Consider the following 23,345-nt stretch of genomic DNA (forward strand, 5'->3'; position numbering starts at 1 on the left):
TATCTGTGCAGTGTCCGAAGGGAGGACCTGCGCAGGGAGCGCTACAAGTCAAGAACATTTCGTAACAAATGTAAAATATATTACGTCGCCAATGTATAATACATTGCCCCATCTTATAAGGAAAACTCAAAACAAAAGGACGCTTCGCGCTGAATCATCCCACCTTCCCGGTATCTTCGCCCACTGCAGTTGTAGCTTTAGACAAGGGATCATCCCTTGCCTTCGCCTGCAAAAGCAATATTTCATAAGAAAATATATATGGTACAACCAAAAAGACAGCAAAACAAGTAATATGAAGCAACGTACTCGCTGCGGTTCATCTCCGCCTCTCAGAGGATGAGCTCGCGACCCTGTTTGCACCAATAGTTTGTGGTAAACGATCAGGCGGTGGTCTTCGATGCCCTCATGACAGCCGAAGTTGACATGTCCGTCAGGTACCAGAAGGTAGGCTTTTGAAGCACGGTATGATGGTCGTAGCCTGTCATTTCAATTGACTGTACAAGACTTCGGGCAGCGACCATCGCACGGAAGTCGCCATACAGCTGAGTGGCCGGGAGAAGGCTCCCGCTGGTTTCACTAATCCAACCTATAAGTCTGCCCAGCCTGACAAGATCGATTGTTGGGAGCGTCATCGAGGCACCAATACCTTTGAAGGTATTGCTGATAGCTTCACACGCAACGATAGTCTTCGGCTCAAGCTCCCCAAGCGTGTTCAGAGCTTCTTCGGAGAGAGTCTTCGCCTCGCTCAGTTCGCCTTGCAGCTGCTGTGCCTTAGCACTCTCTGAGGCACAAAGCGCCTGTAGGTTACATACTTGCGCCTCAGAGGATTGCAGGTTTTGGCGCAAACATTTCACCTCCTCTTCGGCCACTTGCTTCTCTGAGCGAAGGGTGCTGAGTTCCTTCTCAAGCTGTTCCAAGCGCGACTCAGCTTCCCTCGCTCGGCGCAAGAACTCACGCTTCTGGCCTTCGACCTTCTGCAGCATATCAATTTGCGCATTTGCACTCCGGGCACAGGCTTCATATTTCTCTGCCTGCTTACGCTGAGCCCGCGATATAAGCAAAGCCTGGGATGTCGCACGGATATGAGCAATTACCATAAGGACACAATAATAATAATGGAACATGTTGGTATACCTTCGCAATTGCTACATCGGAAGCATCGAGAAGTTCGTTGATGGGCTTTCGGCCGAGCAAAATTTCATGCTCGGGGAGGACGAAGGTACTAAAAATCTTCTTCGTGTCATTGACCTCCCCGATGCTTGGTTCGAAGGATGAAGCCGTGAACACCTCGGGCGCTATGGCCTTCGCGTCAAGTAGCCCGCCGTGGCCCATCAACCCTGTTCCGCCATGATGTGGCGCACTCAGGGTTGACGCCTCAGTCCCAGAAGAGGAACTCGAAGGCGACAACGGTGAAGAATAGGTTACCACTTCAATATTTTCGGCTCCTTCGATTTTGGTTTCCCAGATGGTAGCCTCGAGGATGATTCCCGTCACGGTTAACTCCTCGTCGTCGCTCAGAATAAGTGTGGGGAGGTCCACGCGAGAGCAAAACACTGACTTCAGAGGCCGGGGCTCCTAGGTGCCTTCTGGAGTTTCCCGCCTGGGCACGTCGCACGACGCGCTGAACCCTCTGGAGACATTTCCTCGTGGGCAACATCAGAGGCAACTTCGCGTGGCCTCTTCCGAAGGGCAAGCGCCTTCTTTTTCCTTTTCTTTAGAGGGCCAGCGGCAACCTCTTCACTGACATCTTCTGCCGGAGAGCCATCTCCAATACCCTGCAGCACTGTGCAAGCCTTCGGCCTTTCCCGGTAAGAATGATACCTGTATTCCAAGACTCGATTGAGTTTTCGAATGAGGCCTTGTTCAGTGCATAACTATGCTTCGCCTGGTGTAAATTTACCAACAAGCATTATAGCTCTGGCCTCAACTTTGGACACCGACAAATCTGGAAAAGATCAATACGCGTAAGCAAATGCCACCGAAGTTAAAATTTATATATGGATGTTTTACAGATAATTGCATACCCGTGAAGTCGTGCACGGGAGGACGAGGTGGGCAAAGCCCCTCGGGCCCTTTCTCCCCAAATTCCGGGATACTCCAATCCCGGCTAAGGGGCCAAAGCCCAGCAGCTATAAATTCCTCTACCAGGTTGCAGGTGGATAGATACTTTGCGCACCTGGCGAAGGCTTCGAGAGCTATTTATTGGGATGCTTTCAATCGCACGTCTGGCACACGGTTTCCTCTGACCTCCTCACATTTTGACACAAGAAACTCTTTGGCATCCACCTTGTGGTAGAACCACCACTGAGTTCAGTCGCTCGGCCATTTGTTCTTGTATACGACGATGGGCGTAGTTAATACAGCGGGGTACGCAAAGTTCAAACAATCGTAATGAGCCTCGCTTTGGACTCCCCGAGTGAAGACCAGTTTTGGTTGGTGATGAAGATGATGAGCAGCAGCGAAGGCCCTCGCGGATGCCTTCGCTCCCTTTGACCGAGCGGCCCAAGCGAAAAGCCCCATCCTTACTATTGCATTGGGCGTCAGCTGGTGAAGATAAACTTCGAATAACTTCAGCACTTTAATAACCATATCATCGCATGGTAGACAAAGACCCGCTCGAAAATAATGAACAAATACAACTGCTTCATCGTTAGTGGGCTCCGATGTCTCCTGCTCGCCGAGGAGCCGAACTTTGGAAACATCGTTAATCAACCCCTCCTTCACGAGGCTGGCTAACACTTCATTATCCACCTTGGACTACCCAATCCAGTACATCTTTGGGCGAGAAGACCTGGCCTTCAGTGCCATTCGGATCAACGGGGATGCCTTGAACAGGAAAATACGCGAAGAGCTGAAAGGGGGCTTCGTCCGAGAAAGACTCAGAAGACCGTAAGAGGCTTCGTACGAGAGCGAAAGCTTCAGCAAAGGCGCGGTAAAAACAAGTGACCACAGGGCGATATTTATAGCAAGGGGGCGACGGTTACAACTGCACGCATCGGAACTTGGACCGACAAGGAAAATTATGCTTCGGTATACATCAAGGATATTAAATGCATATCAACGAAACAGTTACCAAGGGGTCGCATGGTCATGCTAAAAAAACAAAAACAAAAAAACAATTTCAACGAAGTGCATCCGCCACATTAGACATCGAGAGGCCAAAGGGGACGGTGTTGAGATACAAGCTGTAAACTACAGGTTTGGCCCATCGAAGATAAACCTTACCAATAGGAGGCTACTGTTGGAGATGATCTCCCGCCCCCCTCCCCCTCTTCGGAGGGTAGCTCGAAGTCTACTGGAAAGATCGCATGCTTGTCATTGTAATTTCGTTTCAGGGACCTCATTTGAAGGTGGCGAAGATTGCGAAGCTCCATCGGTCGAAGGGTGTAGGCGCGCCCGCAGCCTCAATTTCCTTTGCCGACGAAGACGGAGGCGAGCCTTTGACCGAAGGCCGAAGTTCGTGCCAGCAGTCCTGATTGACCGCAGCGGGCGAAGGTTGAAGCTGGCCTTCGCTCGGGAGCCAAAGGCCATCGGATGAACGACGGAATGGAGAACACTTCGGCGGATCGTCGGAGACGAAGATCACGACAGGACAGTAAGGCCCGCTTTGGTCGTTGGGGGTCGAGTTGTAATTATGTCAATATGCTCACTTGTACCATAATGCCCCAAGATATTCCGATAATGTTGCAGGTAAAGGGGTAGGACCTGTAAACCACACCTGGAGTGGTCAAGTACGGGCTATAAATAGGGCCATACTGTACCCGGAATAGGGATCGATAAACTGTTCCACCCCAAACACGTGTCACCCCGAGGACCCTTCGACATTCCTGTAACCGAAGGTCCATATTGTCTGGGATTTCGGTCCCAACAGAAGCCTCCCCATAATGTCTATGAGATCTATAGTTTCCTTGGATTAGCAGGTTACTACCATCGGTTCATAGAAGGTTTCTCCAAGATTGCAAAGCCTATCACCGAGTTACTTGAGAAGGGTAAAACATTTAAATGGGCCCCTGCTTGTGAGGCAAGTTTTAAAGAGTTGAAGAAAAGACTAACATCTGCGCCAGTATTAGTCATGCCAGATACACAAAAGCTATTGTCCATCTACTGTGATGCCTCTCGTCAAGGATTAGGATATGTTCTTATGCAGGAAGGCCATGTTATAGGAAGGCAATTGAGGAAGCACAAGGAACACTACCCTACACATGATTTGGAGTTAGTCGTTGTGGTATATGCACTCAAGATATGGAGACACTATTTGATTGGAAAAAGATGTGAGATATATTCGGATCAAAAGAGTTTGAAATATATCTTTTCTCAACCCGATCTCAACCTTAGGCAGCGAAGATGGTTAGAGCTTACAAATGATTATGACTTGAGAATTAATTATCATCCCGGAAAGGCGAATGTAGTTGCCGTTGCTTGAGCAGAAAGACTTCTCTTAGAATAATGACTGTGCAAGACAGACGACTTGAGTTATGCAAAGAGTTTGCGAGACTCAATGTCAGATTGTTAAACAACACAAAAGCCGTGGTAATGGAAATCGATTCGACATTGGAACAAGAAATTCGTAAAGGACAACTCGAGGATGAGAAGATTATGGAAATAAAGCACCAGAATGGAAATAGGAAGAAATTAGTATGGATTTTATCATTGGATTGCCCCAAACTCAACCTAGATATGATTTATTGAGTTATAGAGGATCGCTTGACGAAAGTTACTCATTTTATACCAGTCAAGACCACATACACAGGACCTAAACTTGCTAAGTTGTACATTGCCCGAATTGTACTTTTGAAGGAGTACCCAAGAGGATAGTGTCTGATAGAGGAAGCCAGTTGCCTCCAGGTTTTGGCAAAAGCCACATGAGTAATTGGATACCAAGTTAATTTTACACCCTTATTTTCAATTTTCACAACTTTCTAATATTTTGCAAGATTAGATTATAGATTGAATAATTAGAATAAGAAAAAGCCTATTTTCTAAATTCAAATTTAAATTTGAAGAAGGTTATTATTTGTTTGAATGCATTCATGATGTTAATAGGCATGTAGGGTTTATTTGGAATTTTTTGTTTTGATTTTTATTTGGCTTTGTCTCATTTTGTTTTGCTTTAGAATAGAAATAGAATAAAATAGAAAGAAAAAGGAAAACCTAAACCCCTACCCTGGCCCCCCTTCCCTTTCTCCCTTTTCGGCCCAACCCGCAGCCGGCTTGCTGCTCATACAGGCCTGCCGCTTCTCCCCCACCTCCTCTTCCCACCTGGGCCCACGCTTGTGCTCGCAGCCCAGCAGGTAGGCCATGCTCAGCCAGCCTGCTGTCTCTCTCTCCCAAACGCACCCACCCTCAACCAGCCTTCGCCCTGAGCTACTGACATGTGAGTCCCACCTGTCCGGTGCTTCTCCTACATCAAGTCGGATTCTGACTTCACCATGAGCCACGCCAGCTATCGAATCCCTCTCGAATCCGGGACCAACTCAAATGGGAAACCATCTAGAAGCTCGCCCCATGATCCCCATGACCAGTTGCCTTCTTATCCCTAACGAGTCTGAGTTTAAACGCGGGAAAATCAAGCATGGGTTCTATCCGCCGCCCCCTACTTGAATTCATCACAGTCTCTCTGAGCCTCCCTGCCTATATACATGTGGCCCTACATGTTTCCCAGAGCATGCTACCCTTTTCCCCTACTGTCGTGAATGTTTTTAAGTGTCTTATACCTGACTAATGAATTTATGCAACAAGGAAGGTTGAATTGGCTAATGGTATAGAAACATGGAACCTTAGGCCTCGAGCAATGAATGTTAGTGACGATCATGGTTATGTTGGTAGGATAGTTTTTGGTCAAGTAAACTAAGTAAGAACCGGTCCGTGGAGCGACAACCCAAGACATTCAGGACACACATAAGTCGCACTTGATTTTGTCCGTTAAAACCGGGTGTGATAGAGGTGGTATCAGAGCCATACTAATTGGAGGACCACAAGTTTAGATAGAATGATCGTTCCATAAGTTCATATTTTACAAGCTTATTTTGAAGAACCCATCCCATTCTTTTCTGGTGTCTCAGTTTTTCTCTGTACTTACCTACTCCAATCTATTGAACAAAATGAATTTTCAACATTCCCCCTTTCAAACTTTTAGTTGTTGAACGATCCTTATTTCTCCGGTTGAGAATGATGCACTTGAGCATTGTAAAATAAGTTTGCAGTATGATATATGCTTGCCTTGGTTTATGAGAATAGCAACCATATTGTGGTAAGTGTGTGATTTAGATCTTTTGTTTGAGTGTCGGTGTGTGTTGTGGAATGCTTTGGCACCTTATCCACAATCGCATCTTTAGTACCTATATAATATATATAGTATAGTTGGGTTTTTCCCTTAGGCGGATCTTTCTCACTTCCGCTTTTCTTTCCTATTTCTCTTCTCAACCCGAATCAGATGGTTAACACAAGAAGGAGTACCAGTGGCAACAATGAGGCTAACAATAACAACAACAACAACCAGAATCCACCCCTAACTCCTCCAAAAAAGTCGAGTGGTCAGCCTTCAAAAAAGTTGGCAGCTCTCGCACTTTTTGACCAGTTCGGAAGCATCCTCGAGGGCAGTCGGCTAATAAAATCCTTGGTGAAAAGCTTTTCCAAACAAGTTGCTCTAAGGTGCGGTAAGACACATGATTACCACACACGCCTCCATAGATGTCGAGCAATATTTTATTGCCCTCTTCCTGTGTGATGCACTTCATCAAGACTCTGTTACTCCTGGTAGAGCTTGCCATTTACCAATGCGCAGATGCGGGGAATTGGCGGCGACGGCGCAACCTCACCAGAGACGAAGAAGAACAGGCAGCGACGGCGCTACGGGAGAGGAAACAGGACGTGAATGGGTTAAAAAAATGAGTAAAACCTTGCCGTGAAGGTGATCGGCGGCTTCAATGGGTGTGAGAGCGAGCGGAGCAGCGGGGCTCAGAGATGAAGCAGCGGCGGCAATGGCCATTATGGCCGGTCGGTTTTCGCATTGATTCGGCAATGAAGAGAGGGAATAGAAGAGGGGAAACGGGTAGGGCAGATTTGATGGTGCTTAATGCCGTGGATCTGGCCGTTACGGGGAGGAGAGAGGGCGTGGGGAGGCGCTGAAATCGCAGCGGTCGTCAGAGGGGGTTGAGCTGGGCGGAGGTGGAAGAAGGCGAGCCAGGGCTGAGCGGCTCGGCTTGGCGCGGCTTAGTTCAGCAGTGGGCCCACAAGTTAGAGGGAGGAGGGCAGCTCAGAAGCGGGGAGCGACTGGCTTGGCCGAATGGGCTCGGCCCACTAGTGCATGAGAAGAACGGCCGGGCTTCGGCCCAAGAGAGAAGTGAGGAGGGGGAGGGAAAGACAAAAGAAAATGGGCTTCGGCCCATGTGGAAAAAGGAGAGGGAGCCGGCCTGAGGGAGAGAAAAAGAGAGGGAGAAGGAGGATTGGGCCGAGCTTTGGAAGGGATTTCGGCCCAAGAGGATTAGGATATTACATAACAGGGATAAAAGGAATATCAGGATAACTAATGAAATGAAAATGAGATAAATACCGTGGTTGGGATTTTTGGAATGAAAGAAAAAGACAAATAATTTAGGGATAAAGACACCTTCGGCATCATGAGTGGAAAGAAAGGAAAAGGAATTTTTCGAGGGACTTTCAAGGAACAGAAAATAATAGATTCGGAAATTTTGGGAGAGAGGAGAAAGGATTAATCTAACCAGGAAATTCCTTAACCTATTCTAATATTTTTATAAATTCATTTTTCATCACACATAACAAATTCTTTTTGTTGGGGATGATCTCTCGCTCACCCCCTTCGTAAGGTAACTCGAAGTCTACCGGTGGCTACGGATTCAGGTGATTACAGGGATGTTTCAGGCAGTGCAGGCGAAGATCATGAAGTATCTTCAGTCGCAACCCGGAGGTTGGCCCAGATCCTTCATCCGTGTGGGGAAGACCTGTCCACGGTCCGACCTACCTGCGTCGGTGAAGGCGACAACGGGCCTCGATCGGAAGGCGAAGGCTACACCGGCAGTTTTGCTAACCGAAGTGGGCGAAGGTAGCAGCGCGTCTTCGAACGAAGACCGAAGATCGACTCATGATGCCGAAGAGGAGGAGCGAAGCCCGTGGTGAACCTCCTGCTGATAGCTAAGAAGCCTTTCGGCCGAGTCCTGAGGTCGATCGAAGACCACGATCGGGTGTCGAGGCCCACTTAACTACCCAGGGCAGAGGTGTAATTATGTAAATACACTTGATTGTACTATAATGCCCCCGAATATTCCGGGAATGTAGCAGGTAAGGGGGTAAAAACTGTAAACCCCGCATGGAGTGGTTGAGTACGGGCTATAAATAGGGTCATACTGTGCTCGAGACGGGCGGAATCAATTGAGATAATTTACCCCAAACACGTGTCACACCTAGAAGCCTTCGGCTTTCCCTATAAGCGAAGGTTCTCCTTGTTCGGGACATCTGTTCCAACAATTGGCGCTGTCCGCGGGGACTGAACGGACGCAAGCCATGCCACCCAAGAAGAAGATGAAGCCAACTGGTGCATCGGAGGCGTTGCCAAAACCTTCGGTTGCAGCTGGGGCTTCGGTCGAAAGACCCCCTTCGGCGCAATGCTTCGACCGGAGGAGCTTCAGGTGGGCGCAAACAGCACTACGGTGTTGATGTTGCACAACTAGTAAGCAATGAGGACAGGCACAGAGCGGTCTAGGAAAATGCGGCACCGGTGCGGGTCGCGGAAACAAGTGATCGCATACGCTGTGAGCCTTCGGCACAAGAAGGCGGGAAGGCGCGAGATGAAGAGTGGGAAGACCTGGATGACTTCAAAGAGTATGAAGACGAAGATGAAACACAGGAGGAAAGAACAGCCAGGCTAGAAGCCGAAGAGCTGGAGAGGCAGATTGCGCAGAAAAAGCGCACGTTAGACAACCTGGTAGCAAGCGAAAAAGCTGCGGAATATCGCAGGTGGGAAGAGGAAGCTAGGAAGACATTGGAGAAAATGCAAGAGCAAATCGATATGCTGCATCATGCGGAGGAAACAGCTCACCACGTGACGCCATTCGAAGACACGGTACGACATGCGCAGGACCTTCGGCAGCGGTCATCCGCGGGAGACCCAGAATACCCGCTATCCATTGGTCTGTAGAACCAACCGTGGCCCTCAGGCTTCAAGATGCCTGGAGTAGTAATGTTCGACGGAGAGTCAGATCCAAGGGAATTCGTAATGAGTTTTGAAGCGGTAGTCGAGTCCGCCGGAGAAGACAGTGCAACACTGGCGAAGGCCTTCGTATTAGCTGTAAGAGGGATAGCAAGATTGTGGTACTCTGCGTTGCCTCCGGGATCCATCTACTCGTGGGAGCAATTGCGTAATGCCATGTACAACAACTTTCAGGGAAATCGAGTAGATAAGATTACCGGAGCAACCTCTTCTCACTGAAGCAATAGCCAACAGAAACATTGCAGAGCTACATGAGTCGTTTCGTACACATACACTATCAGGCGAATGGGCTGAGCGAAGACACAATCATTGACGCGGCAATACATGGCATCAGAGGGGGACTCCTAGCAGGAAAGCTTACAAGAAAAAGGCCAGGGACTGTACAAGAGCTGCTCAACAAGATGGAAGAATATGCGAGATCCGAACTCGACCATCTTCGGAGGAAGAATGAAATGGTAGCCTCAAAAGCAGTAAAAACAAATACGTCGGCCAGTGAGGCAGGCACTGGCCACCCTAGAGACAGATTGCGACATGCGAGGAAAGCCGAAGCATCTGACTATACAACAAGGTAAAAGGAGGTCAACCAGATAGACTTTGACCCCTTTGAAGGTTCTCAAGCGATAAGCGAAGGTTAGAGTGGGGCTACTCAGGGAGGCCGAGCTAGCAAAGGAAGGAGCCGAGGAGGCCGAGGCGGATGAGTTTCGTTGGACCTAGCCACGTTTTACTGCAAGTTACATGGCGAAGGAGCCGGCCACAGGACCAAGCTATGCCCACAGGTCATGGCCATGAAAGAGAGCTTAGCGAAGCAATCCTTCGATCAAGCAAGAACCATATACCACGCCGAACAATTCAGGCGAGGTGAAGCGTGGGAAAACCCCAACCTGGTCACGACGTTTGCCAACTAGTGGTGACCGATGCTTGCACCACAACAATATGCCCCTGCACCACACATATATGTGGTCGACATCAACTATCCATATAATGCGATATTCGGTCGGGGAGTCCTAAACACATTCGGAGTAATACAGCACCACACGTATCTATGCATGAAGATGCCTGGCCCCGGAGGCGTCATAACGGTGCTTGGAGACCAGCAAGTGGCCCGAAGAATCGAAGTGGGAATCACTCCAAGACGGTCCATATGGTGATGGAACCTTCGACGGATCGAGAGGAGAGTGAGATCTGGCCAAAGGTAAACAAGGTGGTGAAGGCTATATCGGAGGGGGAAACCAGAATAGTACCGCTACATCAAGAAAAACCAGATAAAAAATCACCATAGGGGCGAAGGCCCCAGAGGAGGACCAGCAAGAACTAATAATGTTTCTTCGCAGCAACGAGGATGTCTTCGCTTGGTCTCCAAAGGACCTGCAAGGGGTCAGTAGGGAAATCATTCAGCATAGTTTAAATGTAGATCCCCATGCGAAGCCAAGGAAGCAAAAGCTCAGGAAAGCTTTGAGTGAAAGGGAAGAAGCAGCGAAGGCTGAGGTAAAGAAGCTGCCCGATGCTGGCGTAATACGTGAAGTGTTGCACTCAGAGTGGCTAGCCAACCCAGTATTAGTTAAGAAAAAGCAACGGTAAGTGGAGAATGTACGTAGACTTCACAGACTTAAACAGGGCTTGTCCGAAGGATGATTTCCCATTACCTAGAATTGATCAGCTGATGGACTCCGCAGCTGGTTGTGAAATGTTGAGTTTCTTAGATGCATACTCGGGGTACCACCAGGTCGGGATGGCAAAGGAAGATGAGGAGAAGACAAGTTTCGGAACCTCCTTCGGCATATACTGCTTTGTGAGGATGTCCTTCGGCTTCCGAAATGCTGGCGCAACCTTCATCAGGTTGGTGCAAATAGTGCTAAGCTCACAGATAGGGCGAAATGTCCTAGCATACGTTGATGATATAGTGGTCAAGAGTGCCAGAAGAAGCCAACATCTGAAAGACCTACGTGAAACCTTCAGAAGTTTGCGAAGGGCGGGACTAAAGTTGAATCCAGAAAAATTCACCTTCGGAGTACAATCCAGGAGGCTATTAGGGTTCTTGGTGTCGAACAGAGGCATTGAAGTAGAACCCCAAAAGATCCAGGCAATAATAGACATGAAACCTCCGCAGAGCAGAAAGCAAACACAGCGCTTGACAGGCAGGTTGGCGGCACTAAATCGGTTCATTGCAAAATCTGCAGAACGAAGTCTACCTTTCTTCAAAACGTTAAAAATCTCCGACCCATTCAAATGGGGTGCGGAGCAGCATGAAGCCTTCGATGAACTGAAGAACTATCTGACGAGCTCACAACCCTTTCCATTACCGATCTCGGGGCAGATTTGTTGTTGTACATAGCGGCATCCACTTTGGTAGTAAGCACGGTACTTGTGTAAGAGAGGCACAAAAACAACAAACTACAGCAGTTCCCAATATACTACATGTCAAAAGCTCTTGCAGGGCAGAAGAGATTCTACACCGAAATGGAAAAAGTAGCATATGCACTGGTCATGGCATCTCGCAAGCTTCGTCATTACTTCACGACTCACAAGATCATAGTACCAACCTCCCTACCCATTCGCGACATGTTTGAAAACAAAGAAGCTATAGGAAGGATGGCGAAATGGGCAGAAAAAGTCGCCCCACTCATGATAGTTTTTGTGGCAAGAATTGCGATGAAATCCCAAGTGTTAGCAGACTTCATAGCACAATGGACATCGCTGGCCGAAGCCCCAGTAGAAGAACCGTCAGAACCGGTCTGGATCGCATATTGCGATGGGGCGTGGGGGGCTACAGGAGCAGGTGCGGCGGTGGTACTATCTTCGCCTTCGGTCGTAAAATTAAGATATGCTGTAGACTAGAATTTCGATCTACAAACAACATCACGGAGTACGAAGCCGTACTCCTTGGCCTTAACAAGGTGAAGGTTTTAGGTGCCCGAAGGGTGCTGGTTAAGACGGACTCCAAAGTAATAGCAAGCCAAATCGACAAGACGTTTCTGACAAAAGAACAAGAGCTTTTAAGTACAAGGCAGCAGTCCGAAGCATGGAAAAGTACTTCCTGGGGTTCACGATCAAGAGTATATCGAGAAATGATAACTTTGAAGCAGATGACCTCGGCAAAGCCGCTGCATAAAATCTGCCTATACCACCAGATGTATTCTACCAAAAGTTGACCATGCCAGCCGTCGATGACTCTTCGCGAACAACGCGTTCTGTTGCTATGATTGAAAGCGAAGATTGGTGCTCTCCAATAATGGCTTACCTTCGTGGCTATCACGAGCTCGAAGATAATGTTGAAGCAAAGCGCATGGCCCAAAGAGCTAGAAATTACAAAATTATGGGAAACAATTTGTACAAGGTCAGAGTCTGCGCACCTTGGTTGCGGTGCATATCTCAGGAAGAAGGGCAGAATTTGCTAAAAGAAATACATGGTGGACTGTGTGGTCGCATGTGGGTACACGAGCCTTAGTTAGAAAGGTATACAGACAGGGATTCTTTTGGCTGAAGGCGCTCAGTGACGTGGATTACATAGTCCAAAGTTGTATCCAGTACCAATACTGGGCGCAGGGGTCAAACAGGCCTTCAGCGAAGACACAACTAATCCCACTGTTGGGATCGAAGTCCCAGACAAGGTGGGCCTTCAGGAGCGGAGATATCGAAGGTCCCTTAGAGTGACACGTGCTGGAAGCGGAACAGTTTTCGATTACCCCTTACGGTTACACCGTGGCTCTATTTATAGCCCGTACCTGGCGATCATAGGTTCCGTTTACATATCTTACCCCCTAAACTGCTACATTCCCAGAATATCCGAGGGCATTATGGTACAAATGAGCATGATCCCATAATTACAACAGTACTCAGGACGACCGTAGTCGGGCCCACTGTCGAGCTGGCCATCCCTTCGAAGGGTGTCAAAGCCTTCTTCGCCCGGTCGCATGCCAGGCAGCCTCCGCCTCCCGGCGAAGGTCAGCTCATGCCTTCGCTTGCTCCAAAAGATGCAGGATGCGAACTGGGGCTCCGCTCGCCAGTCGAAGGTGATGAGCCTTCGCCTTCGCCGGTTCGGGAACCTGAAGGTGCGGGGCGCCCGCACCATTTGACCAACTTCGCTCCCTGATCTCCGCGGTTGACGGACGAACTCTTGCAACAGCACGATAGCTATCACGTAGCATCTCCAGTAGACTTCGCGGTTCCCTTCGAGTTAGGGGGTGGCGGGAGATGATCCCAACAGTAGCCCCCTACTGGCAATGTTTATCTTCGATAGGCCGAGCCTGTAGCCTTCGAGATATCTCAACGCCGTCGCTCTTCGGCCTGTCGAAGTATACTGGATTCAATGCACGCTGTTAATTTTTGGATGTTGTATATATATTATTAATATTATTATTATTTTGAATGCTCCTTAGTAGCTACGCAACGATCTCTATAACTGCTTGTATTTAATGTTCTTGGTGGATGCCCAAGCATGGTTTTCGGTGCTGGTTCAATTTTTGATGCGGGAAATTGTAACCGCCGTCGTCTCGCCCTATAAATATCGGGCTGTTGTCAAAAAAATTTCACCGTGCCCTTGCTAAAGCTGTCGCTCTCGCACGAAGTCGGTTACAATTTTTTGAACGCCTTAGACGAAGCCCCCGGTTGTCATCGTGCTGTTGAAGGAATTTCTTGGGCTAGATGGCTCTGAAGCTTAGATCCTCCCAACCGAAGACCTACTGGATTGGCCAATCCATTGTGGACGGTGAAGTTCTGGCTGGCCTTGTTAGAGAAGGTTTGATTAGCGATGTTTTGAAGGTCCGGCTTCCCGGCAAACAAGAGATACCGGAGCCAGTTGATGATGAGGCTATTGTGTTTGTGCACTATTTCCGGACCGGCCTTCGGCTTCCTTGTGACGAGATGGTGATCAAAGTATTAAAACTGTTCGAAGTCTATTTGCATCAATTGACCCCTAACGCCATAGTGAGAATGAGTCTCTTCGCCTGGGCTGCTGGCTCGGAGGGGGTTAAGGCGTCCGCCAGGGCCTTCGCCGCCGTGCACTGACTGCACCACCAACCGAAGCCGGTCTTCGCCCGCGGGGTGCAGAGCGAGGCCCACTATGGGTGTTTGAACTTCGCCTATCGCGCTGGCTTGTCTACACCCGCGGTGGTGTACAAGAACAAATGGTCTAGTGATTGGACCCAGTGGTGGTTCTACCACAAAGTGGAAGCCGAAGAATATCTTGTATCTAGATGCGAAGAAGTGCGGTTGAAATCATCGCAGCAAACTGCCCTTGAAGCCTTCGCCAGGTGCGCGAAGCATCTTTCGACCCGCGACTTGGTGGAGGAGTTGTGGCTACCGGAGTCTGGCCCCTGAGCCGTGGCTGGGTTATTCCGGAATTCGGGGACAAGGGGCCCGAGGGGCTGTGCCGGCCCCATCCTACTGTGGACGGCTTCGCAGGTGCTCCCTTGTCTGTACATTTTTACATAATTTAAATTTCTTTGCCTAACGGTTATGATTTTTTCCAGATTTGTCAGTCACCGAGGTAGAAGCGAAGGCTATAATGTTAGTCGGCAAGATTACACCTGGCGAAGCGCAGCTCTGTGCCGACAAGGGACTTACCCGAAGACTGAATAGAGTCTTCGAGTATCGAGGTCTGTCATATGCTGAACGACCGAAGATCGCCGCCATGCTGCAAAGAAGCGCGGGGGGCTCCCCAGCAGCGGAAGCAGGTGAAGAGGCCGCTGCTGGCCCTTCGACGAAGAGGAAGCACACCAAGTGGTCGCTGAAGGGGGGCTGTACTAAGAAAGCTGTTGCCCTCCGGAAAAGGCTGTGTGAAGCCGCGCCTGAGGTTTTTCACACAGAAACGTCTCCGGAGGGCTCTGCTGCTTCGCGCGACATGGCCCGGTGGGAGAGTTCTGAAGGCGCGCAGGAGGTCCAGGCGCCAAAATCATTGTTTTGCTCACGCGTCGATCTCCCAACATTAATTCTGAGCGATGTTTTACGAGGTTTTGACAGAGGCGGGTGCAATACCCGAGGCCGCCACTCAGGAGGAGCCCGAAACCGAAGGTGCCGACAACATAGAAGTGGTGGCGTACTCATCGCCCTCATCGCCTTTGAGGTCATCTTCTGAGACCGAAGAGTCAACACCAAGGGCGCCCCGCCACGGCGGAAGGGTTTGATGGGCCTCGGCGGGCTGCTTGATGCAAAGGCCATTGCGCCTGAGGCGTTGCGGCCCGCCGCTTTTGAGCCGAGTATCGGGGAGGTTAGTGATGCGAAGAAGATGTTTGGTACCTTCGTCCTCCCTGAACTCGAGATTCCGCTCGCCCAAAAGTCTACAAGCGAGCTGCTCGATGCATCTGATGTGGCTATAGCGAAGGTATATCGTTTATTTTCTTGCATTACTATACCTTGTATTTTGCTGACTTGTATTCGACACTGCAGGTTTTGCTCCTCTCACGGGCCCAGCGCAAGCAGGCTGAAAAATCCGAAGCCCGGGCCCGAAGCGCTCAGGCCCAGATTGACTTGTTGCAAAAACGGGGAGAAAAAGCTGAGGGCCAAAAACGCGAGATGTCACGGCGAGCGAAGGATGCTGAATTGCGACTAGAGCAGCTTGAAAGGGAGGTTAGCACCCTTCGCTCGGAGAAGGGGATTGCGGACAGCGAAGTAAGCTGCCTTCGCCTGAACCTACAGTTCTCCGAGGCGCAAGTGTGCGAAATGCAGGCACTTTGCACGTCGGAGAAGGAGAAATCGCAGCGGCTGCAGTCTGAATTAAGCAAAGCGAAGGCTTATAGCAACGATGCTCTTAATGTCATTGGGGAGCTTGAGCCGAAGGTGGTTGCCACGTGCGAAGCAATCAGTCATACCTTCGAAGGTATTGGCGCCTCGGCGACTCCCCCATCAATTGAACTTGTAGGGCTGGGTGGGCTTATTAGTTGGATCAACGAGACCAGTGGGAGCCTCCTTCCTGCCGCGTAACTTTACGGCGATTTCTGCGCGATGGTTGCCGCCCGAAGTCTCGTGCAGTCTGTCGAGATGAAGGGTTGCGACCATCATACTGCTCTCCAGAGGCCTTTCTTCCAGTACCCGTCGGATCTGTCGACTTCGGCCGTTACGAAGGCATCGAAGAGCACCGCTCGATCATTCACCACCAATTATTGGTGCAAGCACGGCCGCGAGCTCGCTCTTCAAGAAGCCAAAATGAATCGACAAAGGGTATGCTGAGTTAACTTTTGTTTTATCTGGTCGAAGATTATAAATGAATTATGTGTAATAATAATAATTATTATTATTCATTTTTTGTTAGGCCAAGGCGAGGGATGACCCCTCGTCGAAACCAACGACCACGACAGCCGAAGATACTGGGAAGGTGGGTTGACTTAGCACGAAGGGTCGTATTGTTTGTGCTTTCGCTTTTGTAATTGACGATGTAACACATTGGTTGTGTAATATATTTTATGTTTATATCGAAATGTTATTGACCTTTTTGCGCTCCCTACGCAGGTCCTTCCTTCGGACACTGCGCAGGTAGCCGAAGAAGCTGTCCCTTTGACCATGATGAGGGACAATTTTTATGTGTCTTAGTCCTGCTGGGAATCATTTCACCAACGTCATGCCGATATCGAGCTGGAGCGGTATTGGCATGCGAAGTGTAGGTCATATGATGATATGAATGCTAGGACAAAAGCTTTTTGGAAATCCGTTAGTCCTTCGACGCTAGCTAGTCAATGAACTGAACGGAATCTGCGCCGTGCAGCGAGGGGAGACGTTGAAGGCACATCGGTGCTCCTTGAGCCGAAGATTGAACCTCAGGACAAAGAGCCAATTTTGCACCGACCGCAATTTTGCTATCGCCGTGGTCCCTCTTCGCAAGTTGTGAGGCACAGTGGTAGCGACGACGATATCCCTATGTCGCCGTCATATTGTACTCAAGTTGGGGCCCATCCGGCCCCAACGACGCATTTTCATGCCAGCGAAGGCATTGCTTTTCAATTTTCTTTCAGTCGTTGGTATAAGGATTTTGTTGATCCAGATGTTGATTACGATGCGGAATAAATCGGTTTTGTATTATGATTTGTTCTTTTGTTATACTTTTAGTGGCATGGCGCCCGAAGTGTTTTCTGCGATTCGAGGCGTTCCGAATCTCTTTAGTTGGGTCTTCGGATCGTACGTACTTAGCGACGCCGTTCCCCCGACTTTCGCCGCAGTTTCCTACGATTGCATGGGGCTACCATTTTATTTTATTTTATTTTTTAAAACGCCGTCCCCCCCCCCCCCCTCCGACTTTTAGTCACAGGTAACTTCGACCTGTGGGGATTTTGTTCCTTTTGAGGTTCCTGCGGGGTCAAGCACTCTTGGTTCCCGACTTTTAGTCTCGAAGGCTTGATTTTACTTCGTCTCGGAGGCGGGCGATATTTGCCCCCGAGTTTTTTGTGAAGTGCACTGCCGTTTCTTTGGTCAGGCGATACCTCGCTTTTGCTCCCGAAGGTATGTTTTTTCCTTCGGTGCGGGGCAGGCTCTGTTAGCCCCCGACTTTTTGGCAAAGTGCACTGCCGTTTTGTTGGTCCAACGACACTTTGTTTTTTCTCCCGAAGGTATGTTTTTCCTTCGGTGCGGGGGCAGGCACTCTTAGCCCCCGACTTTTGGCAAAGTGCGCTTCCATTTTGTTGGTTCAGCGACACTTCGTTTTTTCTCCCGAAGGTATGTTTTCCCTTCGGTGCGGGGGTAGGCACTCTTAGCCCCCGACTTTTGGCGAAGTGCCCTGCCATTTTGTTGGTTCAGCGACACTTTGTTTTTTCTCCCGAAAGTATGTTTTTCCTTCGGTGCGGGGGCAGGCACTCTTAGCCCCCGACTTTTGGCGAAGTGTGCTGCCGTTTTGTTGGTTCAGCGACACTTCGTTTTTTCTCCCGAAGGTATGTTTTTCCTTCGGTGCGGGGGCAGGCACTCTTAGCCTCCAAGCGGTTTTTGTAATTCCGCAAAGGTCGCAAGTGTACGTTTGTTTGCTTACACTTCGCACCATGTTCTAGTCATCGATTGGTGCGCCAATCTACCTCTAGGTTGCGCACTTCGACGATAAACTACTAGTACTCGAGACAAGCAACATGTTTTGGGGATGCTACTAGCAACGTTTACATGGGTTTCTGCCTCATTAAAAACCTCACCCCCTAGTGAAGGGGTCCCCTTGTGAGGAAAAGAGTGCAGTACCCTTATAATGTGATTACAAGAAATACTACGAAATAAAAAAATTACATTGGAGTCTCGGACTTTAGTTGCCGACCTTCAGGCATAGAACTTGCAAAAATTGTCTGTGTTCCAAGTGTGTGGAAGCTCCTCACCTTCCATATTAGCTAGATGATATGAGCCAGGTCTCAAAGATCTTTTAACTATGAAAGGGCCATCCCATTTACTCTGAAGTTTTCCAACCGATGTTGTTGTACCGAACCTTCGCAGCACTAAGTCTCCGGGGGCGAAGGTCTTTTCGGATATATTCCTATCTCTCCATTTCCTTGTCTCTTGTTGATAACTAGCCAGATTTTTTGCGGCTTGCAATCTTACTTCTTCAAGGGCATCTTTCGATGATAGTTCTTTGCATTGATCTGGTTCATTCCCGACCCTGAATGATTTCGTTTTGCATTCCTCTGGAGTCATGGCCTCTTCGCCGAAGAGGAGGCGAAATGGCGTGTATCCATTTGGTCTTGCAACCGTTGTTCTTAATGACCATAGTACCTTGGGCAATTCTTCAACCCACTTTCCTTGTGGCAATCTGTGAAGACGTTTCGCGACCCCCGCGAAGATGATGCCATTTGCTCTCTCAACTGCGCCATTAGATTGTAGGTGGTATACTGATGCAAAAATTACTTTTATGCCCAGACCATTGCAGAAATCCCTAAGACCCGCACTATCGAACTGAGTACCATTGTCCACGGTTACTTCGCTTGGGACCCCGAAGCGGCATACAATATTCTGCCATAGGAATTTCTGTATGTTTCTTGACGTTATGCTCACAAGTGGCATTGCCTCTACCCATTTTGAGAAGTACTCTACTGCCACCACCGCATACCGCAAATTCCCTGGAGCAGGCGACAGCTGCCCAACAATGTCAATTCGCCATCGCCGTAATGGCCAGATCAGCGGAATGAGTTGTGTCTTCATCGTCGGTCTATTTGATCCATTCGCCCAGAATTGGCACTGTTGGCAACTTCGGACCAGCTGGTCCGCATCGTTTACAGCTGTTGGCCAATAGAAGCCCTGCCTGTATGCTTTTCCAACCAAAGCCCTTGTTCCAATATGAGAACCGCACAACCCGCTGTGAATTTCTCTTAACAGTTTTTGGCCTTCTTTCTGAGATATGCATCGCAAGAATGGTCCACAGACTCCTGCTTTGTACAAATTGTCTTCTATAACTTTATAATTTCTGGCCCTCTGAGCCATGCACTTTTCTCCGACCTGATCTTCGATGTCTCTCTGACCCCGCAGATATGCCAGTATTGGAGAACGCCAGTCTTCGCTTTCGACTGTCGCAACCAGGCGTGTTTGGTTCAAATTGTCTTCGAGGGCCGGTTCAGTCAGCTTCTGATAGAAAACGTCTGGAGGCATAGGCAGGTTCTGCGAAGCCGCTTTCGCTAGCTCATCTGCTTCGGTGTTATTAGTTCTTCATACACTCTTGACTGTGAATCCGACGAAGTATTTTTCCATTCTTCGCACCGCTGCTCTGTACTTAATCAGCTCTGGTTCCTTTGCCTGGAATGTTTTTTCAATTTGACTTGCTACGACCTTCGAGTCTGTTTTGACAAGTACTCTCCGGGCTCCCAAAGCCTTCGCCTTGCGAAGTACCAGGAGTACAGCTTCGTATTCCGCCGTATTGTTTGTGGAGCAGAACTCTAACCTGGCAGCGTATCGTAGCTTCGTCCCTGAAGGTGAAAACATTACTACCGAAACTCCTGCTCCTGTAGCTCCCCAAGCTCCATCGCAATACGCGGTTCAGACAGGTTCTGGTGGTTCGTCATCCGAGGCCTCGGTTAAGGGTGTCCATTCCGCAACGAAGTCTGCCAGTGCTTGCGATTTTAATGATGTTCGTGCCACAAAAACGATCATGAGTGGAGCGATCTCCGTTGCCCACTTCGCTATTCTTCCGATGGCTTCTCTGTTTTTGAACATGTCGCGAAGGGGTAAGGAAGTTGGTACTGTAATCTTGTGAGACGTGAAATAGTGGCGGAGCTTGCGGGATGCCATTACTAGTGCATACGCTACTTTTTCCAACTCTGTGTATGACTTTTTTGGGCCTGCTAGGGCTTCGGATACATAATATACCGGTGCTTGGCTCAGCCTATTGTCTTCGGGTTTTTCCTGTACAAGTACAACGCTGATTGCCGAGGGGGATGCCGCTATGTATAACAGTAAATCTTCGCCTGGATCCGGGCTGGTCAGTACTGTAAGCTTCGTCATGTAGATTTTTAACTCATCGAAGGCTGCTTGCTGCTTGGCACCCCATTTGAAAGGGTCAGAACTTTTTAACACCTTAAAGAATGGTAAACTTCGCTCGGCAGACTTTGCAATGAACCTGTTCAATGCTGCTAGCCTTCCTGCCAAGTGTTGGGCTTGCATTCTGTTCTGTGGTGGTTTCATATCTAAAATTGTTTGTATCTTCTGAGGATCCACTTCGATGCCTCTTTTCGACACCAAAAACCCTAGGAGTCTTCCGGATTGCACTCCGAAGACGCATTTTTCTGGGTTTAATTTTAAACTTGCTCTTCACAGATTATCGAAGGTTTCTCGGATGTCTTCGATGTGTTGGCTCCTCCTGGTACTTTTTACTACTATGTCATCAACGTAGGCCAATATATTTTGTCCCAGCTGCGGCTTTAATACAGCCTGCACCAACCTCGTGAAGGTTGCTCTAGCGTTTCAGAGTCCGAAAGGCATTCTTATGAAGCAGTATGTTCCGAAGGAGGTTCTGAAACTCGTTTTGTCTTCGTCTTCCTTCGCCATCCATATTTGATGGTAGCCTGCATAAGCATCTAGGAAGCTTAGCATCTCGCAGCCGGCCGCGGAGTCTACGAGCTGGTCAATTCTAGGCAGTGGAAAGTCATCCTTGGGGCAAGCTTTATTTAAGTCTGTAAAGTCGATGCACATTATCCACTTTCCATTGCTTTTCCTTACAAACACAGGGTTGGCCAGCCACTCTGAGTGCATTACTTCGCGTATGACTCCGGCATCGAGCAGTTTGTCTACTTCAGCCTTTGTTGCTTCTTCTCTTTCTCCCGAAGCTTTTCTAAGCTTCTGCTTCCTTGGCTTCACTTTGGGGTCCACATTTAGCTTGTGCTGAATGATTTTCCGACTTACTCCTTGCAGGTCTCTAGGAGACCACGCGAAGACATCGTCGTTGTCATGAAGGAACATTACAAGTTGTTGTTGATCCTCTGCCGGAGCCTCTACTCCTATTGTGACCTTTTTATCTTCTTTTTCATGATTTAGCTGTACTATTCTGGTAGCTCCTTCTGGTGTAGCCGCACCTTTCCCTATATTTGGCTGGTTGCGGCCTGCTTCGCGACCCGTTGAAGGATCTGCGATGTTGTGGCATTTCTTCTTCCTGGAGCTATTCCCACTTCGATTCGCCTAGCCACTCGCTGATCTCCCAACACCTTTATGACTCCTTCCGGGCTAGGCATCTTCATGCACAAATATGCGTGGTGTGGTATTGCTCCGAATGTATTGAGGAATCCTCTCCCAAATATCGCATTGTATGGGTAGCCAATGTCCACCACATCAAAGGTAATTTCTTTTGTGCGGAAATTCATCTGCTGGCCAAACGACCCTGGGATTGTTATTTTTTCCAGAGCGTTGATTGTGTTTCCGTCGAAGCCTAGTAACGGCGATCCAGCTGGCTTTAAGTCACTTCTTCGCAGCCCCATTTTGTCAAAGGCGTCAGCGAAGATAATGTCCGCGGAGCTTCCTCCATCGATCAATATCCTGTGTACTTCATTTCCCGAGATGTTCGCGGTAATGACGAAGGCATCTGTGTGCGGATAGTCTAGTACCCTCATATCCTCTTGCGAGAATGTAATGGGAATGTTGGATCATCTTGAATTGATGTACGTTGGTCCCACTCCGACGTGGTTGACCCATCGCACGTATTCTTTTCGTTGTCTCTTGGATTCCGTTTGCTGGTGGGACCCCCCTGAAATGGCCAGCACCACATTGTACCCATGGTTTATAGTGTTAACTGATTTGCTACTTTCTGGTGGTGCCTCGATTGCGGGTCTTGGCTGTGGCGGAGGTAGGTCGCCCCGAATGTTCATTTGCCTAGTTTGATCAAATTGAGCTGAAGGTGCAGGTGCATACTGTGGTGCTGGAATTTTCTGGCATTGGTTCGGAAACACATTCTGACTGTGGTTCTGCCACCCTTCGCTTCTTGCGAAGCTTGTTGCATGGTGAACTGTTCTTCCGTTATCAGCAGATTGCTTCACTAAACTTTCTTTCATAACCACGACCTGTGGATACTGTTTAGTTCGGTGGCTGGCTCGTTCGCCATGCAACTTGCAGTAGAAGGTTGCCGGGTTGTGCGGAACTCGTCCTCCTCTGCCTCCGCCGCCTCTTCCCCTGTCCGCTCGGCCTCCTCTATTGGATAAGTTGTAGGCTTCGCACGATCCCTGAACGGCTTCGAGCGGGCTGGGGTTGATCTGATTGACTTCTTTTTGGCTTGGATAATCAGAGCCTTCGGGTTTTCTTGGACGGTGAAGTCTGTCTCTATGATTGCCACCACCTACCTCTTTAGGTGGTGCATGTTTTACTTTGGAGGCTGTTAATTCATTTTTCCTTCGGAGATGATCGAGCTCAGATCTTGAGTATTCTTCCATCTTGTTGAGCAGCTCCTGGACGGTTGCAGGTCTCTTTCTGGTGAGCTTTCCTGCCAATAGCCCCCCTTGATGCCCTGTATTGCGGCATCGATAATCGTATCTTCGCTCAACCCCTTCTCCTGACAACGTATGTGTACGAATCGACGCATCTAGCTCTGCAAAGTTTCTATTGGTTGCTGCTTCAGCGCGAAGAGATCGGTTGCGGTGATGTTGTCTGCCCGGTTCCCCTGGAAGTTGCTGTACAGTGCAGTGCGCAGCTGTTCCCATGAATATATGGATCCCGGGGGTAAGGCCTTCGCCAAGGTTACATCGTCCCCCCCGGT

The sequence above is a fragment of the Phragmites australis genome, chromosome 6 (assembly GCF_958298935.1).
Source record: "Phragmites australis chromosome 6, lpPhrAust1.1, whole genome shotgun sequence".
Lineage (NCBI taxonomy): Eukaryota > Viridiplantae > Streptophyta > Magnoliopsida > Poales > Poaceae > Phragmites > Phragmites australis.